The sequence below is a fragment of the Corvus kubaryi genome, unplaced genomic scaffold (genome assembly GCF_017639235.1).
Source record: "Corvus kubaryi isolate FWS band 111438036 unplaced genomic scaffold, C.kubaryi_AGA036_p1.0 37398, whole genome shotgun sequence".
NCBI lineage: Eukaryota > Metazoa > Chordata > Aves > Passeriformes > Corvidae > Corvus > Corvus kubaryi.
The window spans coordinates 54,996,542-55,003,509 of NW_024581137.1; the positions used below are offsets into that span (position 1 = coordinate 54,996,542).

The 6,968-nt window shown below is 42.7% G+C and overlaps 1 long non-coding RNA gene across 1 annotated transcript; it reads left to right on the plus strand.

Annotated features, from left to right (window-relative positions):
* The first annotated feature begins 409 nt into the window (after positions 1-409).
* Positions 410-3,880, plus strand: LOC121671854. The gene is made up of 2 exons (XR_006018641.1): positions 410-1,555; positions 3,600-3,880. It is a non-coding gene; the product is annotated as an uncharacterized LOC121671854 (long non-coding RNA).
* The last annotated feature ends 3,088 nt before the right edge of the window (positions 3,881-6,968 follow it).

Sequence of the window (6,968 nt, forward strand, 5' to 3'; positions counted from 1 at the left end):
CAGAGTGTAAAACCAGGAGAAAACCTTTACAAAACCATGGTGGTGTGATTAACATAAATGAGGAATTGTAACTCCTTTGTCTCCTAGAAAAAATCTAATGTATATTCAAGCCTTTATTGTAACCTTGCTACACCAAGGAGAGATATAATTTTAAATTTAATTAAATAAATGGGGAAAATCCTTCTGTAGCCGGCATAGACCCAGGCAAAATGAATTTTAGTAATACTGGTTACAACTATCTTCTTTTTGCACTGAAAGAGGAACCTACTGACCATTTACATTTTAAAAAAATGTTTAGAAATGTATCTATGAACAGTTTTACTTAACAGTAACAAAACCATGGCACTGGCTCCCCATCCCTGGAAGTGTCCAAGGCCAGGTTGGATGGCGCTTGGAGTAACCCGGGATAGTGGAAGGTGTCTCTGCCTATGGCAGGGGGCTTGCACTACATGATCTTTAAGGTCCCTTCCAACCCCAGCCATTCTGGGACTCTGTGATTCATTTCAGCTGCCAAGTTGGGCTGCAGAAATGACCATTGTGTTTAATTCCAGCAATTTAAGCAGCTGTTTTTGTTGCAGCTCTTCCTTGCCATGAAAAAGGCTATGGGCCCAGCCTCAAGGAATCTCTGCTCTGCAGCAGTGCCACATCCAGTTTCTGGAGAAAATTACTTAAAAGCTCAGGGTCTTGTTTCATTCCTGCACTCAAGAGGTTTAAACATTTTGCTGTGAGTCTTCAAATCACTGCGTTTTTTTCAATGTAGAAAAAGTCATTCCAAATCTACCTGTGCTTTCCGTCTCCAAAACTAACACTCCCTAAAGAGCAGTACAGGCAGAGATACCTGTATTGCAGGTTTCTGGGACTTGTATTTTAGGTTTTCCCGTCCTACTCTTATGACAAACACTTGCACGGGGAGTGAGTGCGATGCCACTGCTTGCATTGCATCCAACTGTGCAAGTTCCAACCTGCTCCTTGGCTTTGGCTTCTCCAGACAAGAGTCTTGCAGTTACAAACAGTCCCTCGCAGGCTGGATCGGGCGCAGATGAGCAGGAGTTGGTACATGTTGGCTGGTGGAATTAGCCCTGCTGCCTGGGAAGGCTGGGAGCTGCTGCTCCTGAGCTATTATGCAGCTTTATCACAGCACTGGTTATGTTGTAACCCAGCAAGTGCTTGATCTTTTACCCGCCCAGGCACTGGAGGCATTTTTAATTATCTTAGGGTTAATTTGCATAGGAGCTTTTGCTGAAACAATAAATTCATACCTCTGTTATTATCTGGTATGAGTTTCTGTATCAATATTTATATTTGGGTAAAACCAAAGAAGCTTCTTGCTACCATTAGGACAAAAGAATTGCTTCAGAGCAAGTTTAGGAGTCATCCAGCGCTAAGAACGTCTTCCACTTCTTTGTAGGGAAAGGGAAATTGTACTGTGTGGTGGGAGAACATGTGTTCCAATGCCTCTTTCCTATGCAGGGATGAGGAGACAGAAACGTCTTGTCTGATGAAAAGCACGTTTTGCAAGGCTTGACAAATGCAATGTTCACCTCGAGCCAATGTGGTACGTATGATTTTAATGCTGGTAAGATTGTTTCTGCAACTCATGTCGTAAAACTCCAGTCAAGCAGCTCGCTGTGTGTTCATCTTAGTCAGGAATTTGGCATTTGCTTCAGTTTAGAGGGGGAACTGCTGTTTGTGGCGATATATAAGGGGGAAGTAGGGTGAGAGGGCGTGCCAGGAGGGGCTGTCTCTCCCTGCACTTGTCCCTTTGCTGCTGCCATGCAGCTCCCTCACCCCTCCAGCCTAAGGTGGAGAGCAAAAAAGCAGGATACTGAGGAGCTGTGGAAAGCCCACGCTCTTGCAGAGTAGAGGGAAGCAGAACGGAAGCTGAGGAAGCAGAGCCGTTCTTGTCCTGGCAGTGCTGCTGTAACCTCGGAAACAGGTCCCTTCCCCTGGGCATGGGATCAGCCTTTCCCACCCCCAGCACTCTCCTTCCTGGGCCAGTTATTACACAGATGTTACAGAATCAAGAGCAATCCGTGTTGTATCCTTTTTGGTTTTACTTTAGGAACACTCCGAAGTGTGTACAGTGTCTTCTACAGTTTCTTTGTATGCTACATGAGCTAAATCCTAAATAATCTCATGGAACGAGGAAATGGTTTCACCTCTCTGTCACAGATCAGAGGTGGAGGTACAGACTAAACAATACTTAGCAGGGAATTGCAGCACCAGCTAATAGGAGATCCAGGTTTTCATCATGACTTCTGACATTTGTCCTTGCTACTAAAATGTGTCCCTCTCTCAATGCCACAAGATGTTTTATAATAGTGGGGGGTGGAGGGGGAAATGTTTTTATCAGAACTGTTCTACATTAAAAGGAAGCATTTATTTTCATTGGTATCAGCTCTGTGAAGTCTTGACCCTGGGCCCACAATGGGAGTTTTATCCTTGACTTTAATGGGAGAACAATCAAGGTCTCGTGATGCTACATCCTAAAGAAAGGAAAATACTGCAGTTTGTATCAATAAGATAAATGTCTCATAGTTAGTGTAAGCAGCTATATTCTTGCAATAAATGGTTTATTAGATTGATTAAATGTCTTAACTTCACCTCGGCTATTAATCACTTTTGGCAGCTGTTTACTGCTTTGTATACTTTGAAGTAATGGACATTATTCCTTAATTATCTCATTGTAGTTCAGTCATTGTTTCCTAAATAGTGCCATTAGAATGGTAAATTGCGACTGTAAAACAGTGTCAATAGGAAGTTATGAAGTTCCCATTTTATGATGCATTCATAAAGTTAACTCAATCTACTTAAAATGTGGCTGTGATTTCCACACAGTGACCTATTTGGTATGACAGAAGAGATTCTGATGAGAAAACAGTTGAGCATTAAGTGTGCTGGGACTCTGCTTTTACCCAAGTAAAACACAACGTACTCCCTGTTGGAACATATGTGCATATCAGAATTTATTAAACTAGTGCTTGTTTGATCACTTTTGGTTTCACTGAGTGCTGTGAATTCCAAGGATTTTGTGGCTTTGAATACAATGTATTTATTCCTCTGGAAAAAAAATGAGAGAGCTCCAAGCAGTGCTATCATTTAGATGTTATTATTGTCATTCCACATAAGAGAGAACCAAATCAATCTGAAGAAAATGGCTGCTTTTAGTTTTATCTCCAGACCTGGCAGAAGTCATAACGTAGCAGTTGTACGACAATTTCCATTCTGAGTCCCTTTTTCAGTCAACTGTAACTGTCCTGAACTTTAACATTATGAGTTGTCTGTTTCAGGCTGAGTTGTTTGGGTGGAATCGGTATTACTGTCAATCTGAGAAAGAGTCATGAAACTGGCTTTCAAGTACTGTAACAGAAATTGTCTCCCTTCTTGCTCCCCAATAAAGCTATTTTGGGGGAAAAGTAGCATTGCAAATTATGAGTTCTTGTGGGTTTTTTATTCTCCTGGGATTTTTACTGTGCACGGGATAGAAAATGTAGGTCCTTACCTTGGGCTGAATTAGTGCTGAAGACAAGGTGAATCGGTTTTTAACTAACGTTAACGATTTATGTTTAATACAAAATTTCTGTACAATCCTAATCCAGAAACTTTGATTAAGGAGCCCAACTCAGATGAAGGCTGATTGTGGCAGATGTCAGACACCCACAGAAGAAACGATGCCTGAAAAGTGTTCGACCCAGAGGAAAGCAAACATACAATTACAATGCCTGGCTGTAATTTTGGTTCTGGGTTGAATGCAGCTGCTGACCCATGGCTGGAAGGCTCTGAGGGCTCATCACCAGGTGACCTACAAGTGACGTATCCAGTTCTACCTAACTGCAAATGCTACACCTCTGCAAGGCAGCCTGCTCTTTTTTTTTTTTTTTAGCAAGCAACCAAATCGTGTTCCAGACTTGTTAAAGGCTGGTGAAGTCTCCCATTCGTGTGTTTGTTGCATCTTCATCTGGTCAAGTTTAAAGAGTCTGCTGCTGCCCTAAGGTGCTCCTCAACGTCCTAGAGCTGGAGAGGAGCTGCCACCACAAATCAGCTGGTGGAGACATTTTTAACAAATCTCCCTCTCAGTCAAAGCCAGGAGACTGAAGGCAACAGGTTAAATTCTTTCGCCCAATTAATTTGTCTTAGAGCAGATCAGGGCTTCCTGCGAGTCTTTCAAACTCCAGAAGCAATAGCACGGGGCCAAACCCCAACCATTTAGGAGGCAACAGCAACTTCAAGTAGTGCAACTGCATCTTTATCCTCAGCCTTAGACAATATCCATGCTACAGAGAGGTGGTGGATGCCCCATCCCTGGAAACATTCAAGGTCAGGTTGGATGGGGCTCTGAGCAACCTGATCTGGTTGAAGATGTCCCTGCCCATGGCAGGTGGGTTGGACTAGGTGATTATTAAAGGTCTCTTCCAGCCCAAACCATTCCATGATTCTACAACCTTTTGGTGTTGTTGAGACATGAGAGGTGGAACATGTCAACAGTAGCCGGGCTTCACTTTTGATTGTTCTGCTGCTTCGCTTGAGCACAAGAGTGGAACAGGATAAAAGCTGGCTTTGCCCTTATCTGGTTACCCATTGTGAGCACTGTTCTCCAGTATCCTGCTGCAGCATTCCTGCCAATTCGGCTGTAGAGGCTTGGTTTCCATTTCAGTTTCACTGGTTGTCAGAGAGTTTATCTGTGAAACACATATAACAACAGCTAATCTCGTGTTATGGTTCCGTGGCTGTTTATAACTCCTATTAATAGCAACCATGGAAAGCCTGAGAGTAGATTTTATAGGGCAGTGGGGTAACCAGTTACTGCACATTCCCCTGAGGCTATGTAGCATCAAGTGCAGCAGCTTGTCCTTTCCAGACTAGGTCATGATCATCTTAACTCTGGCATTCCCTGTCTTTTGGGGATTTGACTTCGTGCATGCTCTTGGTAATTCTTTCTGAGACATGATTCGGAAGCAATTGATTTTGCTCTATGATTTATACTTACAAAGATTCCAGCTGATCTGCAAGAGGCTCCATGACTAAGCTCTACCTTGTGCCCAGCTCCAGTGAGGATTTCGCAGCACTTAAAAGGGATTGGCTGGACTTTGACTGGAGGGAAATAGGATAGGTCCATGATGTTTTTGTAACTCTTAGAGGTTCATATTTAAAAAATACTTCTAAATGTTCAGATTTCTTATTTCAAATGTTGATACTCATTCTTAGAAATGTGTGTTTTATTCCCCAAGTGTGGGAAATGTTGGTGTAACACCTGAATCAGTGAGACATTGACCATTCTCACATATAAAACAGGACAACAAACACCTTCTTACTGATAGGTACAAGATGGGGTTGCTGAGTTAATAAGAGCAATGGTCAATACATGCCATGTTAGTGACACAGCTGTGGTTTCCCATGAAGCACAGTAAACATGGGAAGGTATTTGTATACCAATTCTGGGGGAACCAGCTGATGAGCTGTGAGAAAGTCCTGGCTTTGTGGAGGATGAAACGGGATAAGAAAGTCATGACAAAGGCCTGAAACAGCCCTCAGCAAGGACTTCAGGTCATCTTGGCACACGGGAACGGTAATTTATTGCAGGAGTCACTGCTGAAATCATTAGTGTGAGCTATGGAATAAAGCAATAGTATGGATGAAGGCAGTAGAATCTTGCCTAATTGAGAAACAGAAAAGGAGGAGTGAGGAACACGAAAGGTCTTGTAAGTGCAATGTCTCCTGTCATCTGAGTCAACTGATAGTCATGGTAAGTAGCCATCTAATTTATTTTTTAAAGGACTCCTCACAGGAAAAACCTGCTGACTGTTGGAAAAATAAAGTCAAAACGATTAAGAATTGCAATGAGAAATTCTAGTCGCTGCCTAATTCTGTGCCTTTCATTTCAAATTGCATAAATGGTAACTTAGCTTTTGGCCTCGTGCCTAGAGAAGCACCTGAGAACACATCATTGCATCATCATCGAGAGTCTATTGGCCTTTTTTAATTATGGGCTGGCTGTGGAAAGTGAAGTGGCTTGGTTGGTTAAGGCTGATACTAGACCCTACTAGCAGTGAGTGGCTACCACAAAAAATGCTGGCATGGAAACCACAAGCGTTCTTTGAAGCCTTTGGAGCTGTGATGCTTCCACTCGGACCATTTGTCTGATTGAAATTTTGTTCACGTGGCTGCTAGTGGAACCTGAGAGTGTCAGGAATTTGAAAGAGCATGTTTTGTGATGTGGTGTGGTCTGTGTGGCTGGAAGTAGAGAAATCAAAGTGGGGAGGTTTGAGTGAAGGAAGGAGGACAGGTTTATGAAAGGCATCTGTGAATTCTGCGCACAAGCTCTGATGGGAAAGTGTAGATGGAGGAAATGGTAAAGCAGAGGAAAGGAAAGTGGACCACAGAAAGAGTAGGAGATAGGAAATCCTTGAAGAAAAGCTCCTAGCAAACTCATTTCAATCCTAGTGCCTTCCCCCTCAGAATTTCAAATGTGGGGTGGTGTTCAGCACCTGGTTGCTGGAGAGCTGTAAAGAAACCAGGTGACCTTTGTTGGGAAAAGGAGCTTTAGATCATGGAAAAGGAGCTTTAGATATTGGAAAAGCAGAGATGATTTAAAGGAGTTCTGTGTCTGTGCTTGGGAATAGTATTTTTGTCTTCTCCAGTTGTCTCTTTTGCTGCCTGTGTAATAAAAAGGAATCCAGTTCCGGATACACCAAGAGCTCCATATAACTTTGCTTTCCTGAATATGTAAAGCAACACAGGTACTGCTGCTTGACGGGTTTCTGGTGATTCCCAAAGCCAGAGGCACTGGCCACCCACCAACAGTTTGGAGTAATATCCTACACTTTTCACTGTAGAATTTGTATTCCAGTAAAAAGGCCATGAAAAATGTTCCCTGATAAATATCTACGAGTAACAGAAGTGTCTAAGCATCAGGAAGAAGCACTTATGTATGACAACCAGGATGAAATTGAGCTTAATAAAAATATTTG